Genomic DNA, 24,492 nt, shown 5'->3' on the forward strand with positions numbered 1-24,492 from the left:
GTTGTGATCTTATGCTAATGTCATGATGCTTTGTCTTATTTGTGATTCTGATTATTGCCAAAGTACTTTGTAAACCTCAGTTTTAAAGGCGCTATACAAACCAGCTTATTATTGTGATTACTTGACCTGCCTCCCTGGTTTCACCACAATCCGGTGTCTTTTAATTTCCTCGTGTTCTTCATAAATATAAACTATTTCTGTTAAGCTCATTCTCTGTTCATTTCCTGTGAGAGGTGTCTGGACAGACGTGTGCAGCATCTGTTTCTCATGTCCTGGAAGTGTCCGGTTTCTCCCTCATATGTCTGAACTGACAAGCTGCAATTAACACAGGAAACAATGGACAATATTTCAGTGAGTTAAATAGACTTTATAGTGAGAGATTCTAAACATAACTAGATGAATTTTCCAATTAATGATAGCCTAAATAGAATCAGTGTTATACTGAATGAAGTCTTAAATTTACTTTAATGATGTGGCGGATTTTAAGATTGACTCAGAGGTGTTGAAAACATTGGGTCAGAGATGTTAAAATGGCCTGAATGTGTGCAGCCTCACACCTGAACATGGATGCAAACTTAAGAGATGAAAGTACCCACTTTTCAGCTCTCACACTGTGCCATTTTCTAAATCAAACGCATATGCATCGCTGGAAGGCTTACGTGTTAAAGGGATCAGAGCATTGTGTGCTGACATGATTAAAATCTGTACAATTAAATATGTCACCAAAAAGAAAAAAATCAATGACAGTGAGTCCTGTGCCTTTGGGGTATGCTGCGCTTTCTGTAGACTGATAGAAAAATAATAATTAAAAAACAAAAGCAGCATCTTAATTTGTTTTCCATCAGTCTCCAGAGGGATCATCTTTGCTGTGTCTTTGGTATCTCATTATACTTTCTAATCAAGACTCTTTAAAAATCCCTTTAAAGGGGACAGACTGTTGCCCTTCCCCCAGCATGCTGCTGCATTGCAGCCATCGACTGCGACTTATTATGTTACAAATGTCCAAGGTAGGCTGACATTTTGATTGAACAATGTGAGGGAAAAACACAGCCGGAACAAAAAGGTTTTAAATGTGACAGCGCTCTGAACGCTCTCATTGCTCATCTCTCTAATGAAGATTGTCCAATACAATTAAAAAGCCAGGTATCCTGTGGCTGGGCTGATGAATTTATCAAATCATTCTCCCTCTCTCTTGCTCTCACCATGTGTGCTCATCCAGCCAGACGTGGGTTTCACTCAGTCCGGGCGGTGAGGGGCTCCTGTGGGCAGGAGAAGAAAAATCAATGAGCACAGGGGAAGGAAAGCAAGCAAATAAAGCTGTTTTAAATCACAAGTGCTGATCAAGGACTTTTTTTGAATTCAGAACAGGCCTTTGTGCTTTAATTACTGTTTCCAATTAGCTCGACCTTATGCACAGAGGACTGTAGCAAAAGGTGCAGATTCATGAACTGAAATCCACTTCATCCTCCAAAACACAAGCAAAAAGATCACACACTCTCAAATGAGTGCTGAAATATTTGCACGGTGTGATCTATCTCATTACAGCCGTCCGCATCTGCTGCACTGCTTTCATTACATTACACTGATGTGAAATTTTGTTAAGAGTTTAATAACCATATGCAGATTCTGAGCTTGCTTTACGGTCATAAAAGGGACGACTGTGGTCCTCTCAAACACCTACAAGGTCCTTATTTATAAATAATACATTATTCCTAACTAAAATGAGAAGTCTGCTTTCTTTTCACATTATTCTAAGTAGAAAAAGTGATAATGCTTTCCTTTAATATCTACTTAATAAAGATTTTAAGCTGTTTAAGAGTAATGTATGAACTCCTCTTCAGAATTGCAATGGATGTAAAGGTTCATGTTTTCACATGTGACAAAAGATGACCTTTCAGTTTAGGGCTCTCCATCCTTCCTTTCCATTTTTGTGAACAGAGTATCTCAAGAAAGCTTTGATGGATTTTCTTCAAACTTTGGACAAATCTTCACCCTGACTCAAGGATGAGCTGTTTTGATTAAAGAGGTCGTATGTCAAAGGTAAAGGTCATTGAGACCCATGTTCAACCCTTGCTTTCTAGGCCATCCATCTGAACACAATATTTTTGGAATGCCTTGATGTTTTTTTTCTTAAAACTTTGCACAAATGTTCATTATGACTTAGGGATGAACTGTATAGATATATGAGGTCAGAGGTCAAAGTCATGGGGCTTTGGGCCTGACTTTTGGAACAAAATTCAAACTACGCAGGCAAATACTTTGACACGTTACTTTTATTCTTTTTAGAAATTTGACACATTTATTTTTTACAATAAAATGAAGAATTTAAAGTAAAATAAAACGTTCCATCTTGGCTGTACCACCTGACACGTGAAGTTTAACTGAAAAGAAATGCTTTTATCACAATTTAGAGAGATCTACTAAACATTTCAGAATAAAATACCCATGATCAGGAGCCAGATGTGTCAAATATCTGGGGCTAGGTCCAGACAAAGAATGGTCCAGGGGATTGCTTCTTATCAGGCAGCTGTATGCACTATTTTTATGCAATTTTAAAAACAAATTTGGATGTAAAACTCAAACTGGAATTGCATCATTTTGGCAGAAATGGTGCAGTTCAACCTAAAAAAAATCCTTTTTTGTGTACCTCATTTCTTTTCTTAATCTAATTACACTAAAAGTCTCATTATTATTATTCTAAAATCATGACACATCCAGTTCAGATTCAATAATTTTCCCTTCTGCCAGTAACATACAGATCTATTGACAAAAATGCTGAAAACTGAAAATTATTTTTTAGAAAAATGTTAAAAGTGTTTTTTTTAATACAGCAGTGAATGTGTAAGTTCTCAATGGTGTAACATATATCTAAAATTCTATTTTTAATACCATACTGTTTATTTACTCAGATTGTTGTGCCACTTCATGTTATTAGTGTTTGAGATGCCAAAATATTGAATTAACTAGATAATTCAAATATACTGAAAATGCATTCAAACAGAGCATGAGAGAGGAACTGATTATTTTTCTCAAAAGGAAGTAAAAGATTCAGACATAAAAATATACATGTCATGTAACTGACCCTTCTTCAACAGAAAAAAGCCCTTCTTGGCCACTGGAAATCTCATGAAGGGATACAACCAGTTGGCAGAAGTTCCAGTTTTTTAAATGCAATGGTTTAAGGTGATAACATTTACCCTGGATATTAGTGCATGTCTAATTGTATCTTTATTTTTAACTGTGTTGCTTGCAAGAGACGATTTTGACTGTTTGATGCCCATTTTGCTATGTGGTAAAAAAAATATTCTCTAAGTGTGAATGTGCATATGAGGTAAGGCGTTTTACTTAATAAGTGCAAATGTGCATGTGAGCTGAGGCATTTTACCACAGTGAGCTTTCATACAGTTTTAAAATAAAGTAGCCTAAATAGATCATTTAGTGCAGGAGTGCATACGGGGTGAGGTTTTTTTACCATATTGAGCTTTCTAACTGCATTTTAGTAAATAGATCAGTCAGTGCAAATTTGTGTATGAGGTGAACGTTTTACCACAGTGAGCTTACTAACTGCATTTGAGTAAATAGATTAGTTAGTGCTAATTTGCATATAGGGTGAGGCATTTTACCACAGTAAGAGTTCTAACAGCATTTGAGTAAATAGATTAATTAGTGCTAATTTGCATATAAGGTGAGGCATTTTTCCACATTGAGTTTTCTAACTGTGTTTCAGTAAATTGATTAGTTAGTGCTAATTTGCATATAGGGTGAGGCATTTTACCACAGTGAGCATTCTAACTGAATTTGAGTAAATAGATCAGTTAGTGCAAATTTGTGTATGAAGTGAGGCATTTTACTAAAGTCTGATTTCATACAGTATTTGAGTAAATACATTCATAAGCGTAGGTGTGCATTGGAGGTGAGGCATTTTACCACAGTGAGCGTTCTAAGTACATTTGAGTAAATAGATCAGTTAGTGCTAATTTGCGTATGAGGTGAGACGATTTACCAGTGAGCTTCCTAACTGCATTTGAATAAATAGATTAGTTATGCAAATTTGCATGTGAGGTGAGGCATTTTACCACATTGAGCTTTCTTACAGAATTTGAGCACAGTAAATAGATCATTTAGTACAAATGTGCATATGGGTTGAGGCATTTTACTACAGTGAGCTTTCTTACAGTATTTGAGCACAGTGAATAGATTAATTAGTACAAATGTGCATATGAGGTGAGGAATTTTTCCACAGAGAGCTTACTTCCTGCATTTGAGTAAATAGATTAGTTAGTGTTAATGTGCATATGAGGCAAGGCATTTTACCACAGTGAGCGTTTTTACAATATTTGAGTAAATTGATTAGTGCAGGTGTGTATATGAGGTGAGTCATTTTATCACAGGTATTTTGCCAATTAAATCAGAATCATATTCTTAGAAAAGAATTTTGTTGAATATTTCATTTCATACACCAATCAACATTACATATTGGTCGATATACCTAACAAATCTTATACTTGTTTGGCTTTTAATTGTAAAACAAACTGTGCAAGTATATGCACTGAGAGTCTGTCAATGGATCAGTGTGCCTTTATTAGAAACATATCGAGTTAATCCCAGTTACTATTTTTTTAATATTTTATTTTAACTTTTCAGGTTAAAGAGTACAGAACACACAACAACACATTACAAAACAACCAAAACCAACAAGGCAATTAAGAAAAAAAAAAAAAAAAAAAAGGCTGGCCAGTATACAATCACATGAAACACCCTACAACCTGTGTCACAATAATGAAGCCTGACATTTGAGGCGAAACGACCCAATTGCATGATGCTAAGCAGAAAAGGTCTCTATGAATTAGGAGTGATATGGTACAGTGCAAAGAAAGGACCCAGAATTCCCTCAAATCTGTCTTTTGTATTGGATTTGTATAAGCGTAGTCTTTCCAGTTGAGGTAGATTTCCAGGAGAGGAGAATAAGTTTTTTAATCCCAGTTACTATTGCTTTGGTTTGAAACTTTTTAAAGCTTTAGCCTGTATAAATCAGCTTTTATTGTTGCCATTTCCCTATTTTGCCTGCTTATAGATGACTTTTATTACACAGCTAGTCTTGCAAAGCCTGTATCAGTATTTAATAGTGATAAATGAGTTGCTGTTGTTGCATTTGCAGCCCATTTTCACCATATTTCCCTACCTTATTTCTGATGCCTAATGCTGGCAGCCAGTCTGTGCACTTGTCTTGAAGAACAAAAGTTTGCATTGTAGAAGCCCTGGTGTGACGTCACTTCTTTGAGTTGCCTGGAGTGAAACGGAGGAGAGAGTCGGTTCAATCTGCGATTAGAGACCAACACATCCAGCCACACTCCCACCCCGACTCTGTTACCTATCGACTAATTCTCGCCTCTTCCAGCATCCCATTAACGCCGCAAACTGGAGAGTAAATTAATAGTGTGTTTCCTGAGCCGCTTTTTGAACGGAACAGGTTGAATTTCAACGAAAAGGTGAGTGAAATTCCCCGGTAGAGTTTGCTACCTTTGCTCGCTAACGTATGTTCTGTATGTTATTTCACTGATGAGTGTCGCTCATGCTAACAGCTAGGCTAACCTTTGCTAAACCGGTAGCATCCTTTTTTCCGACACTTGCCTCATTGAAACGTTATCCGCACCGGGAGTTCAACACAGCGAAAAGAGTGGAAAAAAAAAACAGATAGAAAGTTCTTACAAAAGTAAACACATCTTTAAGGGACGACTGTTAAGTAAACTTTGTCGAAGTCGTGCTGTTAGAGTGTTGTAAGATAGGAGTTGAGAAACTAACGTTTACATTTCAGCAGTTACTCAGGCAGCGATGCTCAGTCTTGGCATTACCTTGCGGCGTCTGTGTCACCAGTCGGTTTAACATTGCGGAGCTGCTTTTTCCAGAAATGTTCGCAGACGATAAAACTAATGCATTTACGTTAGTTTATCAGGATATTGGTATTTAAGCTCCAATGACTCCTCTTATAAGTGGCGTCTAACCGCTTCTGTATTAACTTATACGAGGTTCAACACTCCTGTAAGTCATTTCTCCATCAAAATACGGATGTAGTTTGGGTTAACGTTTCATGTTCTTCGTATTATCTTACATGAATTGATCAGTTACGAGTGTTAAAGCCGGGGGCAGGCTGCTGCTCTCTTCCAACCCCCCTCTATCCTCTGTTTAGTGTCTTCCTTTTAAAGCAGAGCGCTGCTTAATGCTGCAGCTGCGTTCTGGGCTGATTTTTTACCCTTTGAGATTATGACAATACCCTCCATTTTTCTGCTTTCATATCAACAACAAGGCAATCGCCATCTTGAGGTATTTAAACTAGCACTGATCTATTTCAGTGTCGGTGTCAAAGTTTCCAAACTTTGGAGAAGAGGAAATCAAACAGATGCATGTGTGATTTCTGTTGAATTGAAACTCAAAAGCAGTGTTTTAGTTGCATTTGTATGTAAGGTTGTGGAGTTGTATGCAGTTTGATTTAAGCCAGTTAGATATCATAACTATTACCATATGTTTTAAATTATGCATTTAAAGCTTAACCCTAGGAATAAATCCTTAAACCTGTAGTAGGTGACCTGTTATACTCTGGAAGCACAAGTCATGACATTTGATCATTACCCTGGTTTCTTTCATGCTTGTAAGCTGGGCCTTCAAAATTTGAGGATTTTTTACAAAGTAATTTGATTGACATAATAGCTGTTTTCCTAAATCCTGCACCCAAACAGAGACACAAAGGCAGAAAACAGTTGCACTGTTTGCAAGCTACGATATGATACACTTTATTGTCCCCTTAGGGAAATTTGCCTTGGACACCAAGAGCTGCACGGATGAAGATGCCAATTAATAACATGTAAGTAATAGACTAGAACAAAAAGATGCAACCACATAGCCTACCCACATTGCACAAGAAGGAGTTAGTAATGGCAATAAATAACAATGACAAAGATTAAAATGTAATGTAAAAAGATAACAGCATGACATTATTGCACAATCCGGCTGCATCTTCAGAAGACATTATTCACTGGACTGCAGATAAAGTTTTCAGTCCTCCCTAAAACCTTCATGGCACCCGACGAGCTAGTTTAGATTTCAATTGGACAGAGAGATAACCGCACCATGCTGACATCCATATAGGGCTGGGCAATTAATCGCAAAGTAGATTAAATTACAATATGGCCTGCTGCAATTTTCAAATCGCAGACAGTGCAATATTTTTTTTATCCTGAAATTTGTTGAAATACCAGTTTAATACAGTTTTTGCTGCAGAGATGTTATACTCTACACACCATGCAACCATAGAAGTGTCTTTTCTTAAATAGTCTACCTAAAAAAAAAAAGATTTTTCTTGTTTTTGTGGATGTTTTTCTCATCAAAATGACATAACTTAAACATAAATACTATCATTCCCTTTTGCATAACAATTCATGTAGAGTTTGAGTGTACATAATTGCAGTTCATTTTTTTAAATTGTTCAGCCCTAGTTGTATCTATGTAATATTATGCTGGTTAAAGAATAGACTGATTTATTGCTTAGGTTGGTTGAAGATGCATAATATGAGGAACTAAAAAAGAAAATGCATATCAAATCGCAATCGCAATATTTGAAAAAATAATCGCAAATAGATCATTTTCTCAAATTGTTCAGCCCTAACCCCATACTGAATAAAGCTCCCTAAAACAGCCTGATAAAGCAAAACATGATCTTCTGATTAGGGCTGAACAATTTTGGAAAATAATCAAATTGCAATTTTTTACTCTAATATTGTGGTTTGATATGCGATTTTTCCTAGCTCTCTTGTATTCCTAAACAAGGGTTGAAATTTTTTTAAAAATGATTATGATGATTTGGACTTGTATTGCAAATTGAATATAATTTGTGCATTGAAAAGTTTTTATAATTCCCATATTTAATTAACGATTTGCAAAAATAATCTAATTGCGATCTAATATGTGATTATTCTTAGGTCAGTCCTATTTATTTTTTCGGCAAATTGAAGCAAAAATATTCCATACATAAGACCATGTGCATTGAAAACAATTAAATTATTTCATAAGCAATTAATCCATAGTTGCATGAATCTGAATATGGGGGAGCAACAAGCTTTAAGCTATAAAGGAGGCTGGGGTGGGGATAGGGCTGAAAGATATATCGTTATTGTATTTTTATCAGGATATGAAAATTCAAGATATTAATATTGCAAAAATCAACAATATCGGGATATAGCTATTTTCCCCGCTCGCCCTGCATGTACAGCTCAGGCAGTTGCAAACCTTACCTTTTTGCACAGGTGTGTGTGGTGCCTTCCTGTTCTTCTCCGTGTTTGAGCTCCATAGCTCCGAGCTGCAGTAAAATGTTTGATTTCTGTTTTATTTATTGGTGACTTTATGTTTATGTTGATGACTGACAGTGGGTTCTAATCAATAAAACTGCACATTCCACATCCTTTTGTATAATGATGTTTTTATTTTTCTGAAAAAAGGCTTAGTTTCCACTGAACCCATAGTCATATCGCATCATATCGATATCGAGATATCTGGCATGAATATCAAGATATGAAATTTTGTCAGTATTGTTCCGCACTAGTGGGGGAGGTGAAGCTGGCCAACAGCTGAGGTATGACTTTCGTGAAGTAATGCTAAGCTTCATCAGTTTTATTTAAAATGAGCTCACTATTTTTGCTCATATTAAAAATGTGATGTCATTTGCTCTATTAAAGGAAATTATCATGTTTATGTAACTCATTTTGATAAAGAAAAACATTCATAAAATATGAAAAGGAGGATTTTTGTAAACCATGATATAAAAAGTGACACGATTGCATAATGTGCATAAAAACTCTGCAAAAATTGATTAATTAAACTGGTATTTTGACACATTTCAAGTTAAAATTATATTGCAACTCCTGCAATTTGTAAATTGCAGCAGGCTATATTGCGATTAAATCTGATTTGCAATTAATTTCCCAGCCCTATATTTAATAGAGAAAAGTCTAAAAATGAAGGTAGGATTATTTTTATAGACTATTCTAAAAACAAAAATTGGCGTTTGAATGATTGCATGATATGTCATGCATAGCATCTCTGTTGCAATTGTACAGATTCATTTTATGCCCAAAGCAATGTATGTACAGTAATTATATTATGTAGAAATGTTCTTACTTTATAAAGCCTTACTGTATTTATGAAAGAGAAGTGTTAATTGGTCCTTGTGAACTTTGGCGTGACATCACCAACCTACCTTTTTGCACAGGTGTGTGTGGTGCCAGTTGATTGTGATCAGTTTCAGCTTCAGTGTACAAAGCTGACTGTGTAATTATTATTTAAATTCAGTTTGTTTTAGGAGACCTCTTGTTTGCTTTACAAAGGCAGCTTCATGCACAGTTATAATTGATAATAAAGATCTGATATGTTCTCTTTGCACACCGCTCTAAGTGAAATGGCAGTGAGCAAGATTCCCTCTAAAGTCCATCATTCAGATGGCTACCGAGGCAGCCAGATAAATCAGATCATAGCCTTGATGTGTTATGCATGCATCCAGTAACTGCCAATGAATCAAAACACAGGTAGAAGGTCACTAAATTTGCCTCATATTTATTCAGAGCGCATGTCCTTGAAAACCTCTGCAGAGAGAACAATGTTGAAGTGCTGTGTACTAGGATTCTGATAATTTATGTTAATATTTTCACATTGAGAAATCAGAAGAGTCAGCAGCTTGGCATTTGAATGTTAAAAATGTTGAAGGGTTTTTGTTCTGCAGGCTCTAAATGCAAATGTAGAACATGCTTTCCAAATTACTTTAAAGGGCACTTTTACATGCAAGCAGCGCTAATAGTCAAAAAATCACAAACAATAATACAACACTTTTTTGTTGCTTTATTATTAAAAAGTCTGTTTTCAGCAACTTTTTACTGTAAAAGTAAACACCGTAAATGCCACATAAATAGACCAGATAATACAGCTTAAGTAGTCTAATGTCTAATCTGTTGACTTAAAGTGCCCCTTATATCTTTGGTCTTTTAAAGGATCAAAGCAAAAAGAGGCAGAGCTGCTAATAATTGTATTTTCACCCATTTTCACCCTGTCTCTTTTACTCTTACCCTTTCCACGAGTTTGCACTCATTAATCAAAGGTACCGCTTCCCCGCTGAGGAAGGCTGAGGGCTGAGCAGGTTCATCAGTTTGGCAGCAAGCTTGCAGTAAGGAACGGAGGCGAGGCTCTTAACACACAAGCATAAATAAATCTATGGTCTTTATATGCAAGGCCTGAAGGTTAATGCTGTATAATGCAATGTACCCTCTTTGTCTGTTGTGATTGATGTTTTTAAACATGTAAGGCTTGACGGGAGTCCCTTTTTGTAGGTCAGTGTTGACACTTTATGATTGGGCGAGCTCGGGGGGGCAGTGGCACGAGGGAGGTGGATTATTAGGAATATGTCAGGGAGATTACTCTTTTTTTCACTCATCTTTCTGGTCTATTTTCTGTCTCCGCCTGGAGATGCTTGTCGCAGTGCTTTATTTGAACCAATGATGCTTCAGATATGGAAGTCACCCTGCTGTGCTGATGGAGATGATGTTTAAAACTAGTGATCTGCTCTACTTTTTCCTTGCTGTCTAGGATTTATTTGTGTCCTGTGCTACGAAAATGCAGTACAGATGAGAATGAACGAACCGACTTGGAGTAAGAGAAACCTTTGCCTGTTTCTGTTGTAAACTATCCCCCTCTCAAACAAAGACTGTGCCTCAGCAGCCCCCTTTTTATTGATCCTCATGCATTTAAAATCTGGTCACTGCTGCCACAAGACACTTCCCATTTTGCTGCCTTATGCAGCTGCTGCAGCCACATTTTAATGTTACACTTTCAATCAATGTTGTCTGGCTTGATAAGAGATTCGAGGAAAAATTCATGCATAGGATCAGCAGAGGCAGAAATACCATAAATCTTAGAGACTACCTTTTTTCCTCTCAATATGAGATAATACACAGACAGTTTGCTTCTTTGCATGCAATGAGGGACTTGCAACACCGGCTCTTACTTAAAACATTAGCTGAAGAAACACCATGAAGTTTCAGATCTACAGGAAAAACACATTTTATATTGTACCACATTGAGAAACTGTGCATTGTAAAAAAAACTTCTACACAGAATATTTAGTTACAATCCCCAGATAGGGCTGGGCAATTAATCGCAAATTAGTTTAAATCTCAATATGGCTTGCTGCAATTCACAAATCGCAGAAGTAGCAATAATTCTTAAACTTGAAATGTGTCAGAATAACAGTTTAACACATTCATTTTTTTGCAGCAGCAGAGATCTTATAAACATTATACAATCATTCAATTGTCACTTTAAAAAAATGGTTTAAAAAAATCCTCCTTTTCATGTTTTATGTATGTTTTGTTTTAAGCAAAATGAGTGGCATAAAAATGATAATCCCCTTCAATTCATTTTCAATATGGAATTTTGCTCTTTAGCAATGTTTGATCAACCCTCTGTATTTGTGCAAAGTTGCACAAATAAATGCTTGTGCTGTTCTTTCAATGCATTGTGATCTGTTGTTGTGATCTTAAGCTAAGTGGCTAAGTGTATACCACTAAGTAGGTAAAATTAAGTTAAATATACTTAGAAACATTATGGCAACAAAGTGACATCCAATTAAATTAATAAATTAAAGGTAAATAAATTAATAAAAATAAATTATCTTTTTTAGTTAATGTTAATAGTTTTTTAAAAATTCACCTCAATTTACCAAATATTTTTTAGGAAATATAACTCATCTTTTGGCAACTTATTACATAAAAACAAACCTTAAGCCTGCCTCCCATTAAAATATACTCATTCTTTTTGCTTGGCTTTACTTAAATTTATTAATACATTTAAATCAAATTTGTACAACTTACGGTTTACTCAGTTACATTAAGTGTCACTTTGTTGCCTTGATTTAATTGAGTAAGTACTAGTCAGAATTTTTACAGTGTAGGAGCAAAAATAACTAGTTCATTCTGTCTAATATTGATGAAGCTTAGCATTAGTTCATACCCCCAGCTGTGGTTAGCTTGTATTGAGCTTTACTAGCTTTACCTCCCCCACCCCAGCTGCCTCCTTTATAGCTTAAAGCTTGTTGTACCCTCATGTTCAGATTCATGCTGTTATGGATTCATTGCTTCTGAAATAATTTCATTTTTTCAAAAAAACATTGTCATTCATGTGTCCATCTATATAAGGGTTTCTAGCCATGCACTCTCTGGAAAGTCAAAGCTGCTTGACTAACCCAGGGAGCTTCTTTGGAGCAGAGTCTTCGCTGCCAAGTAAAACTGTTGATCCATTTTGCAATGAAATGGTGAAATGTATGATGAGCATTCCTGACTGAAAGTAGGTTATAGTATGAATTGATTTATGGCTTGGATTTGTTGAAAAATACAGAAGTTAAGTAACCTGATAATAATTGCATATTAGATTGCAATACTGGGAGAAAAAAATCGCAATTAGATTATTTTTGCAAATCGAAGGAAGGGAAAATGTATTAAATGAAGAAAAGATATGATAGCACCAACACAGAAAATCTCTCTCTGAATCCTCCAGAATCTCAAACATCATTGTTTTTTGGTACCATGATAAACCTGTCTCTTCAGTGATCATGATTAAGCCAACATCTCTAAGGTTGGTGCAATTATGTGTTCCTGAGATGACTACTTGGATCCAGAAAGAAGCAGTTAGTAACCTGAGGAGGCTCTGTCTTATACGTGTTCAAAGACTTGTTGAAACAACCAGTCATTTGAAACTAGAGGCTGAACTTTTCCCTGTTGCTGTACATTCCCTGTGAATCTCTTTCACACCAACAGTCTCCCTGAGAAATGGCCCAAGAGGATATGCAGTGAGGAGTTAAATGTTCATATATTCAGCTGATCTAGAAACTGTGGATATAATGAAGGTTTTAAATCAGTTAATAGATTTTACAGGCAAAGTTATAATCTTCTTAATACCCACAGCCTCTTTGCTTTAAACTTCTTTTTGCCTGTGCATGATCTATCGGCTTGATATCGCCATGAAAAATTTGTTTGTTTGTTTTAATTCAGCCACATTGGAGGGTTTTCCAGCATGAACGCCCTGTTTAAGGTCATGCCACAGCATGACCTTAAACAGGATCATTGTCTTGCTGCATAAACAAGTGTGCTTGAGCTTGAGGTCACAAACTATTGGTCAGACATTCTCCTTCAGGATTTTCTGGTAGAGAGCAAAATTCATGGATCTATCAACCACGGCAGGTCGTCCAGGTCCTAAAGCATAAAAAAACCAGCGCCAGATCATCACACTGCCACCACTATGTTTTATGTAAGATGTAACACCTTTCAGAAAGTTCAATTTTTGTGTCGTCAGTCCACAGAATATTTCCCACAAAGTTTTGAGGATCATAAGGGTGCTTTTTTTCTTCTTTTTTTTTTTTTTTAGAAATGTGAGACGAGCCTTTGTGTTCTCTTTTGTCAGCAGGGGTTTTGACCTTGGAACTCCCCCATTGATGCTGTTTTTGCCCAGTCTGTTTCCCATTGTTGAATCATGAACTCTGACCTTACCTGAGTCAGGTGAGGCCTGCAGGTCTTTAGATGTTGTTCTGGGTTCTTCTGTTACCACCTGGATGAGTCATCTATGCTCTCTTGTAGTCAGTTTGGTTGGTCAGCCACTCCTGGGAATGTTCACCACTGTTCTTAGTTTTCTCCATTTGTGGATAATGGCTCTCACTGTGGTTGGAGTCCCTTTCCAGACTGATGTCAATGACTTTGTTTCCCATCTAATCTTGAATCTCTTCATGGCAGCATGATATTGCTTTTTGAGATTTTTTAGTGTACTTCACTTTTTTTTGTTTAAGGGAGTCAGCAGTCTGGCAGTAATCAGGCATGATTAATGAAATCATCATTTAAAAACTGCATTTTGTATCAACTTTGGGTAATATTTGTCTAGTATTAAAGTTTGTTGGATAATTTAAGTGTGGCAAATATGCAAAAGATATTAAAATCAGGAAGAGGGAAGTACCTTTGTGCAGCTCTTTATATCAGCTCTTTATATATCAAGTGTTATTGGCCTATATTAACTGTAAATGCACATATCTGTATGCTATGAACAATAGACCTCCATCAACTAAAGTTTTTCTTTGTTAATTATTCCTTCAAAAAAACTCTAAACTTTGTTCTAAGGACTGAAGTTTGTGTCTTTGTTCATCCTTAAACAGATTTATTTTGGGCTTTTTGTGCCTTTATTTGTCAGAGGAGGACAGTGGGTAGAGTTGGAAACAGGAATGAGGGAGTGGGGAGAGATATGCAGGAAAGGGCTACAGGTCAGATTCGAACCCCCGTATATGGGGTGCATCCCTAAACCACTAGGCCATCTGTGCCCCTATCGTTAAACTTTTAAATGGTTTTGAGGACCTATATTTTTGGTATGAGGTACATTTACAAATATCAGTATCAGTATCTGTTAAAGTATAATTTAAATTATTGAATATCAGCAAAAATCCAGTATCCTGCATCCCTACTCTTTTATCCTCCTCTCAGCTGCCACCTGAGAGGAGGATCAGGAGAGGAGGGCGGAACTTTCTTCCAAGCAGGGAAGGCCAACTGAACCTGTGGGCGGGCCTAACTCCCCACATGACATCATGAGGGGAAAATCTGAGAACGGCTTGTTTCAGCACACATTTTCTGAAAGGTGGAGAAGTGGGGGGGCTTCAATATGTGAGCTTTAAAAATGGTTTATAAAAGTTTTGATGGAGGATTTATTCAGCTACTGAAGTTTGGTTATGTTCTAGTTTCTTTCTATTCTAAACAAAATGCACAGTTTTCATATACATGTTTTAGCTTGTCAGGAATGTCAGCCGGGCCCAATATCTATGAGATATCATATGCTAGAAACACTAAGAGGATATTTGTTTTAAATATAAACAATAGGATGGCTAATCTTCCAAATTGCTGAAACTTTTTTCCCTAGAGAACAATGTGAAGAAAAATGCATTTATTTCAAGCCGTGGCTAAGATCATTGGATTTTTGCAAGATCAAAATGTTGGCCATGTAACTTCTCCTGTTACACAGCAGACTATAATCCAATTTCTCCCAAGTGTCTTTGTCATGACCAGATGAAGTTTGATTTTCTGCTGATGTCCAGGATGGATAACTCGTCTCCCTATGGGTCCATATTACCATTTTTATTTTATTTCTTTGCAGCTTTCAGATGGGAACAACGCTGAAGGAGTAAATCGATACTTTCAGGCCATAAATCTGACTGTCTTTGTCTCGTGTTTCAGGTGCAGGGCCGTGATGTCACAGAACTGAGGACAGTCTCATTCAGTAAGTGTTTGGTTACCCATCATCCATCTCTGCCATTGTGTCTTTGAAGTGCCTCTTTGGATTTTAATATTGGGAAAACCAGTTTGGTTTTTAAATTGGAAAAAGTAACTCATGAATGGAAATACTGGACTAAGCAGTACACCTCATTTTAAAGTAATATTTGGATATAGGATTAAAATTTTCCAATTAGCTTAAGATTGAACAAAGTCCGCCTTTATGAAATTAGTTTGTGCTGCATTACACTTTGCTCTCATTTTGTGTGTACCTAATTAATTCCTGTCTTTCTTAGAATAAGGCTTCAGAACATATTATAATCTCTTGGGGGAGCAAGAAAAACTTTCTTGACTAAGGGGTATAAAAAAGATAAATTAGTTTGGGGTTGGCACTATTGTTTGGCTTTGTTTCACACTTTAATTTGGGCTGCTCTGCACATACACATGTATCCTGGCTGCTTTAAAAATGGAATTGTTGCCCCAAGACTGAATTGATGATGGGGATATCAAATTAAGTTCTCCACTGCCTAAGCTCCACTCTTTCACAATGTGTGACATGTGGCTGGTGGTTGGACAACAGCACTTTGCTGCTATGCTAAAATTTAATTTGCAGTCTGGCAAGTGTAGTCAGTCCTTCTCTGTTGTACATTCTCTAAATTTGAAAAGAGATAATGGATAGAAAATATTTTCAGAGCAGTCAATTTATAAGGACAGGTGCTCCTTCTGCTTTGCAAAGCTGCTACATAATAGTTTTACTTATCTTTTATAAGATAAAAGTCATATTTCTCAGTTATACAGTTTAGTTATTGTGCAAACTTACAAAGACTCCTGTTCTTCATAGTCAGAAAAGAGTTTATCTGCAAAGTTTAAAACTTTATTTCCATGTCTTAAAGCTATCAGTCACATACATCTATATTTTTAAAAGATTTATTTTTATTCTTGGTATGCCTTTATCTTATAGTTTTAGGAATAGCATACAGTTATGAGCCATGGGTCAGACATGACCTCAGGCCACCTGCATGGAGGACTAGTCTACATTCACCAGCTGCTTTGCCTGGGTTCCTATCATTTTATGGTACTGATGTCTTTGTCTTACCTGCATCCTGTTGTTCACGATGTCTTAGCTGTGCATTTCATGTCTGCACTCTGATTGATGTCTGTGATGTCTTAGTTTGCATGGCATCACAGGTCATCTAGGTTTGGTTCTATATTGTTGCTCTTTATCGATGCAGATGAATTATTATCTGTCTACATGTCACGTTCTGTTTCTTGTCTTTTGTCTGGGTTGTTGCTTTGTTTTTGCACTTGCTTCTGCACTTGTCAAAGCACTTTGTAAACCCATGTTTTTAGAAGTGCTATACAAATAAAGTTATTATTATTATTATTATTATCAGGTGCAACCTGGCTTAAATTTTTTTTTTGTTTTATTTTAGAGGAAAATTGAACAGCTCAGCTCTAAGTTTAAAGTTGTGGTTTTCTGCATTAGTCTGAAAAGGATGTCTAGAGGGGCTGCTAGCTGAGCTTCCACTAGCTTTTTAAAGCTTGTTTCTGAGGTGTTTAGTCAATCAATCAATCAGTCAATCTTTATTTGTATAGAACTTTTCATATATTGAAATGTAGCACAAAGTGCTTTCCACCCAACAGAAAATTAAAAGAAAATACATGAGTTCAACCCCCCCATCCCTCGTCCACTAGCCCCCATCCCACCCTATTCCCCAATCTGTAGTCCATCTATAACATTGGCAACTATGCCATAAATAATGGATTCCTTACAATCAGGATCGTGCGTACCGAGGAAACGCTATCTTAAAATTAAGAATGAGGAAACACTGGTAGAATCTTAAAACAAATTTGTGGTAAATGAAATAAAAACAGAATGAGAGGCTACTAAAATAAGAATAAAAACAAAATATAGCTCAACAGAACTGTTTGAAATAAGTATAAAACACAAAAAGAGAGCTTGGTAAAGTTATGAAAACAGGATAAACTACTAGGACTACTACTACGACTGCATGATCGTGGCAAAAATCCTAATCACAATAAAGGCTGGGTAATCCATCGAAAATTAGATTATATTGCAATATGTGCGACTGCAATTTTTAGATCGTAGTGGATTCAATATTTCACCTCAATTGTGTGTCAAAATACCAGATTAAAACATGTTTGATTTAAATGCTCTAGTATCATGCAAACATTCAAGTGTCAGTTTTTTAAGTTCTTAAAAATTCTGTTTTCCTTTATTGTGTGTTTTTCCTATTAAAAATAAGAGACAAAATCATGAATCCCTTTAATGCAATTCATATAAAAATTTGCAATGAGTCAAAATAATTGCATTTTTTTAAATGTTCAGCATTAGTTTAATCTATCTATCTTTACTATTTTCTTGTTATAATACAGAATGATTTATTGCTTTTGTGTTGAGAAACACATTAAACAAGGAACTGGAGAAATAATTACAATTGCAATATTGGGGGAAAAATTGCAATTAGATAATTATCCCAAATCGTTCAGCTCTAATCACAATTAAATCATGAAAATTAAAAATTAAATATCACAAACCAAAGCCTTGTTACTGAGCCAGATATATTGTGGGGTCTCCAACTATCACTCTAAGGTGGAATGAGTGTGTGCTAACAGGGGGTTTCTTAAAGGGATACTTAAACATTTTGGCAAATTCGCCCATTGCCATAATTCCTATAGTCTTAGTAATAGGTTTGTTACCTTTAGTTGTCGGTGCAAGCTATTTTTAGATCGGCAGGACAGAGATACTAGCTGCTCTGCCAACTTTTTAAAGTCTTATGGTAATTCCGGCTTTCCCTCATCAAACTCCTCAAATACACAATCCAACAACTCCAAAATGCTCTCGTGGACAAGTTGTGACCTGCACATTCATCACGCTATGAAATAATCATGGAACATTACGAGACAGAGTTGTTTAAAAGGCAAATGCAAAGCCGGAACTACCAAGTAACTACAGCACTGCCACAGGCGCGCACTGTGTCACTCCGCCCAGTGGTTTACCCAGAAAGTAGTTCCGAGTATTTGCTTCATGTGTCGTAATGTTACATAATTATATGTTATTATTTCATAGCTTGGTGAATGTGCAGGTCACAACTTGTCCACGAGAGTGTTTTGAAATTGTTGGATTGTGTATTTGATGAGTTTGATGAGGGAAAACGGAATTACCATAAGACTCCATAGAGTTGGCAGAGCAGCTAGTATCTCCGTCCCGCTGATCTAAAAATAGCTTGCACCGACAACTAAAGGTAACAAACCAATTACTAAGACTACAGGGATTATGGGGATGGGTGAATTTGCCAAAATGTTGATGTATCCCTTTAAATATTTCAATTTAAAGTTGGGTAGTTCTTTTCTTAATTATTTCATTTTAAAGTTAGGCAGTTTCACAATGAATATGGCATATTTGAGAAGACTTTTCTTTTGAAATCTTACATCAGATTGCCTTGTTACTACGTCAGACATATTGTAGGGTCTCCAACTATCACTCTAAGGTGGAATGAGTGTATGGTAACAGGGGCTTTCTTAAATATTTCAATTTAAAATTGGGCAGTACTTTTCGTAATTATTTCATTTTAAAGTTAGGCAGTTTAGTACCCTTTTAAATGATGCCACATTTGTAAGGATCATGCATTTATGGGATGAGCAGCAGAGCTGAGTGTGTGGGTTTCGCCCATGAAAAACATGCCAAATCTTCTCTGCCAATGCCAAACAGCTGATTCTGCCATTGACTCTTGTTTGGTGTTTGGTGGATTGGATGATTGAAGTTTGAAGAAACAAGATATTTTGACAATTTAACAGGTTATTCATTTAACAAACAGGAGCCTCAGCAGCGTGTTGAAGAACCATACACAGCCGCAACAGCCTGGCTCCTCCTCCTCATGCTGGTCACCAGCCTGGTCACACACTGCTGTGCAATGGCATCCCATTCTTCAACCAGCATTTGTCGCAAGTCAGCCAGTGTGGTTGTGTTGGTCACTCTGGCAAGAACAGCACGTTCAAGCTGATCCCACAAGTGTTCAATGGGGTTAAGGTCAGGACTGCTGGCAGGACATTCCACCCTCTCCACTCCCAAAGTCTGGAGGTAGTGATAAACCCTGCTCTGTGGGGGTGAGCATTGTCATCTTGGAGGATAGAGTTCTTGCTGGGTGAGAAAGCGGTATTCTTGGGTGTTGTCTTCTTGGGACGTCCACTTCGCGGCCTGTCTCTGACATTCCCCATGAAATGGAACTTGGCCTTCAGTTTGGAGATGGTACTAGGGTTTGCTCCAAACAATGCCGCAACTTGGTTTAGCGGAACATCAGCTTGAAGTTGCCCAACCGACGGGCCCTATCCAGATCAGTCAAACATGGCATGCCGATTCTTGAAGCAGACATCTATCGACCACTGTAGCAGGGCCCATGCTCACAGGTGCTGCTAATCAGGCACCTGATTGGCAGCACCTGAGGGTACCAGAAGCTCAAAACAAGAGTCAATAGCAACTGCAAAAATAAGCTGTTTAGCATTGGCAGAGAAGATTTGGCACATTTTTCATGGGCGCAACCCACATTCTCAGCTCTGCTGCTCATCCCACAAATTCATGATCCTTACAAATGTGGCATCATTTAAAAGGGTATTAAACAGGCTTTCCAACGGTATAAGATTTATTACCAAGAAGCATTGTTACAACAAATAAATAATGTACCAAACACAAATTTCATTACTTTCAGTTTTAAGATTTTTATTTTTGATAGTTTTAGTCTAATTTTTGTCATGGAAATAAAGGCTGTTGAAGTTTTAGTCGACGAAATTAACACTGCTCTGGATATTTAAGTAACTCCAAAAATAAGTGAGCTTGAAACTGTTTTTTTTTTAAAGATTGGCTTAATGTTTTATCAGTTTTACAAAATCCAACAATTATTAATCATTATTAGCAAATAATATGCATGACAAAAGTACTCACAAGTCCATTCTTGATTAAAGCAGCATATTTCTGCATAAATTTAACAGTTTCACTGCATGAGAATCCATACAAAATTTTCCTTCATGTGTTTTTCACCAGTGAGGACAAAGCATATTCACATCAAACTACATGGCAGCTCCAGAAATATGTGGTTGAAATATCTCAATCGCCCCCTTGTGGCTTGCTGCAGTATAGGGATTTACCTGTGTGAACAGGGACTGAGTTAACTGCTAAAGGATAAAAATAAGGTGCATTTCAAAGAAAATAGAATTATTTAGACAAAGTGTTTATTTTTATTTAATTCATTTAACATGCCAGCTCTCACAGTGTCTGCATAGACATAAGATGGCCCTTGTGCAAATATAGTTGATGACCCCTGTCCTAGGCTTTTTGATAAATTCACACCCAGAAATATATCCAGAGTTTCTGATGATACATTTAATCACATTTTATTTTTAGGATGTTTGATTGCCAAGCCCTGGGTGTACTTGGTTCTCTGGTTAATTAATAAGCTACTGAATTGTTGTGTGATGCTACTGTTTGTAGAAGGATCTCCTCTCACTTTTGCTTAAGGTTTGAATCCCACCAAAGCTTTGCCACTCCTCCCCAAACCTTTAAAAGCTAAATAAAATCCTAGGTGAACAGGAATGCTCACTTAAACCCTTTTTGAAGCAAAGGATGCTGTGGAGATGCCATGAAATGTATGACATGTACACAGCCACCTTCTGCTCTAGGAAAATAGTGTGCCACTGTTTACACAGCTGACCCTGAAGAGAGACAGGTCATCCACAGCGCTGTAGACAAGCTGAGCCAGAACAACCAAATGAGCCTCCTACAAGAATCCCTTTATCTCTACACCTGAGCACTCTCAGCTGTGCATAGAAGAGACCCTCAAAGATTTATAATAGCACTAACCTTCAATCTACCTGCAGGGACCAGCTGTACGATTCAGAAGCAGCAGCCAACTTCGAGCCAGTCATTGTGTGTGGTTGCCAGAAGCTGACAAATATTTTTGATAAGTGGTAATTTTACAGCTCTACAAGGGACTGTTAAAGAATGTCTGCATCTCGGGAAACTGGACAAAGCTCATTCTGCTGAGCAATGTCCAGAAATGTGGGAAATTGAATGAAACATAACAGGACAAAACAATAGAGAAGCATTTGTGACTTTCCTTTTTACAGCAGTCCATCCCTTTGTAATTATTTAATCCACAAAAATGGGCAGAATCAGTAAAAACAGAAAGACGCAGATTAACTTTAATCATGAACAAAGTCATTTCAGTCACTTCATCGTGTGCCTTCAGCTGCTTTCTACTGAAAGCCAGGCTTGCATTCATCTCCATAACACTTGAACACAATGGAGATCCAAAGCACACAAAGGGCATGTGTGGATGCAGACAAAGCAGACGTGCTTGTTTACTGAGGAAGTGTGGAAGGAGACAAAGTGAAGAAGCTACGTTCTCTTCACACTATTTGACATTTTTCCCAACACTGATGTGTTTTTAGTTGAAATTTACAAAACAGTTGAGTACACTCAGATATTTTAATCCCTTTTACAAGTTTATCTTAGTAGTTTTGGCACAATTTACAGAATTTTCAGTTCTTATAAAGTCTAATGTTTTCTGTTCACACTTTCAAGTACAGTTAGTTTCAGTATAAAAGTGATTTAAGCTATTTTATGGCAATTGCACTTTGAAAATGCTTTACTTTCTTAAATAAGAGCTACAAAAGCTTTACATGCACCATTATTTCCCTGTTCTGTGTGTACAGTGCAGTGAAAAAGTATTTGCCCCCTTTCTGATTCCTAATTTGTTTGCATATTTATCACACAAAGACAACCCAAGTAAATACAAAATGCAGTTTCTAAATGATGATTTTTTTTTCTAAAGGGCATAAAAAATCCAAACCCATCTGGTCCTATGTGGAAAGAGTAATTGCCCCCTGAACCTAATAACTGGTTGTGCCGCCCTTGGCAGCAATAACTAAAATCAAGTGTTTGCCTGTTTAAGGTCACGCCACAGCATCTCAATTGGATTTAAGACTTTGACTCGGCCTCTCCAAAACCTTAATTTAGTCTTTTTTGAGCCATTCAGAAGTAGACTTGCTGGTATGTTTCAGGTCGTTGTCCTGCTACATAACCCAAGAGCGCTCAAGCTTGAGGGCACAAACTGATGGCCGGACGTTGGCCTTCAGGATTTTCTGGTAGACAGCAGAATTCATTGTTCCATCAATCACAGCAGGTGGTCCAGGTCCTGAAGTAGCACAGCAGTCCCAGACCATCACACTCCCACCACCATGTTTGACTGTTGGCAAGATGTTCTTTTATCAAATGCTGTTATTTTAACTGCAGATGTAACAGGCCGCACACCTTCCAGAAAGTTCAACTTTTGTCTGGTCAGTCCACAGAATATTTCTCCAAAAGTCTTGGGGATCATCAAGATGTTTATTGGCAAATGTGAGACGAGCCTTTGTGTTTTTTTTTGTCAGCAGTGGTTTTTGCCTTGGCTCAGCTGAGGCCAGTGAGGCCTGCAGGTCTTTGGATGTGGTTCTGCGGGATTACTTTTTCACACAGGGCCAGATAGGTTTGGATTTTTCCCCCTTGATTACTAAAATTATCATTTAGAAACTGCATTTTATCACTTTGTGAGATATTAAAGTGGTTTGATCTGAAACATTTAAGTGTGATAAATATGCAACAGAAATCAGGAATCAGAAAGGGGGCAAATACTTTTTCACGGCACTGTGTATAGCCTAACAGAAAGAGCTTCAATAAGCAGTGCATCTATACAGTATAGGTCATGTTTTGTGACTGTCAAAGAGCTTTGTTATATGATGTTGTAGCTCACTTGTCTTTTGTTCTCAACACATTTTCCTCCCCAGAGGGAACTAAAATTCATGCAGGAAGGAGAAAGTAAAATGATGAAATAACTCTGTCAACGGTAAATCAAAAAACTCTGAGAATGATGCAAGTTAAAGAGGTATTAGATGTAAAGATGTTGCATCAACACCGGTCTCTATCAAATGCTTAGTGAACAGGGTCATGTCTGACTTCAAAGAATCAAAGCAGTGTATGCATGTATTACATGTGCCATGAGAGGAAAATGATTGTCATTTATCATTTGATCATTATTTATTTATTTATTTTTGTGTGTAATGGTCACAGAAGTGCTTAGATGATAGTCCAAATGCATTATCAGCCTCGACTGAACAAACTTAATAAAATCATGTAAATGTGGATGACACAGAGGGTGTTAGGAGCAGAGGCCCCAAACTCAGCAGCAGCAGAAGCATGCCATTCCCCACTCTCTCATCCCTGTTTCTGACTCTATATACAGTTAAAGAGCTACAATAGTGGCATAAAAAGCCCTAAAATAAATCTTTAAAACCTATGAAAGCTATTGTTGCTCTTTAACTGTATATCGATGAGTTTCTTTAAAGACCCTGTTAAGTGAAATCCAAAGTTTGTGTCTGAACACTCCAGATATGTTGGAATGATGTTGCTGTTAACATACGAAAACACTGAGATCTACATGTGACTAAATTCTGGATTTAGGTCCATGGACACGAATTCAGGAGTATCCGCAAAAGTTTTTCGTCATATTGGTGTTTCATCCACATGAAAACAGCCTTTTTGGGAGGCCGTAAATGCTACATTTTGAAACCGGGTCCCATAGTGAACAAATCTGTATACGCCCACCGTTTAGTCTCTGTTTGGACAGCCAACCACATCTTTCTGATGTCATACATAGAACAGCCCACTAAGCCACATGGGCAGGGTCGGCGCCATCTTCTTATTCTTGTGTTTATGCACGGTGTAAAATCTTAATACGCATGCTCTGTAATCTTCTTTTCTCTTTTTGGTGCATTTCCGTGGCAGCGTTACAACGCCACTTACAGGCTTGGTATATACAGTATACTACAGTGTTTTCAATCGTTTTCCAGTGTTGCCATGCTTATGCGGACATTTCCTGAAACGATTCCGTCTACTAACCTTGCAAAGCAGATGGATACGCCCATTTCCTTGGTTCTCACTGGTGAATCCATCTTGCAAAGCTCGCGTCTGAACCATTTTGGGCCAGTTAGAAAGTGACAGGATCAATCAGTGATGAGGAGCATTACTTTCAGGCGAAGCGGAGTCGTGACGTAAGCAAGCAGCAGCAAAAGGGCCGATGCAGTTATGGCAGAAGACATAGTGTGGACA

The 24,492-nt window shown here is 37.2% G+C and overlaps 1 protein-coding gene across 4 annotated transcripts in view; it reads left to right on the forward strand.

The window, feature by feature from the left end:
- Window positions 1–5,325: 5,325 nt before the first annotated feature.
- Window positions 5,326–24,492, forward strand: part of LOC121522493 (bromodomain adjacent to zinc finger domain protein 2B) — an 85,842-nt gene continuing 66,675 nt past the window's right edge. For 3 of the 4 annotated variants that reach the window (XM_041806941.1, XM_041806944.1, XM_041806945.1), the window contains exons 1-2: window positions 5,326–5,489; window positions 15,297–15,339. The gene's annotated coding sequence lies outside the window, so the exon portion shown is untranslated. Of the gene's footprint in view, window positions 5,490–6,803; window positions 6,860–15,296; window positions 15,340–24,492 lie in introns of all 4 variants that reach the window. The other variant, XM_041806942.1, reaches the window with a different exon arrangement.

The sequence above is a fragment of the Cheilinus undulatus genome, linkage group 15, assembly GCF_018320785.1.
Source record: "Cheilinus undulatus linkage group 15, ASM1832078v1, whole genome shotgun sequence".
Lineage (NCBI taxonomy): Eukaryota > Metazoa > Chordata > Actinopteri > Labriformes > Labridae > Cheilinus > Cheilinus undulatus.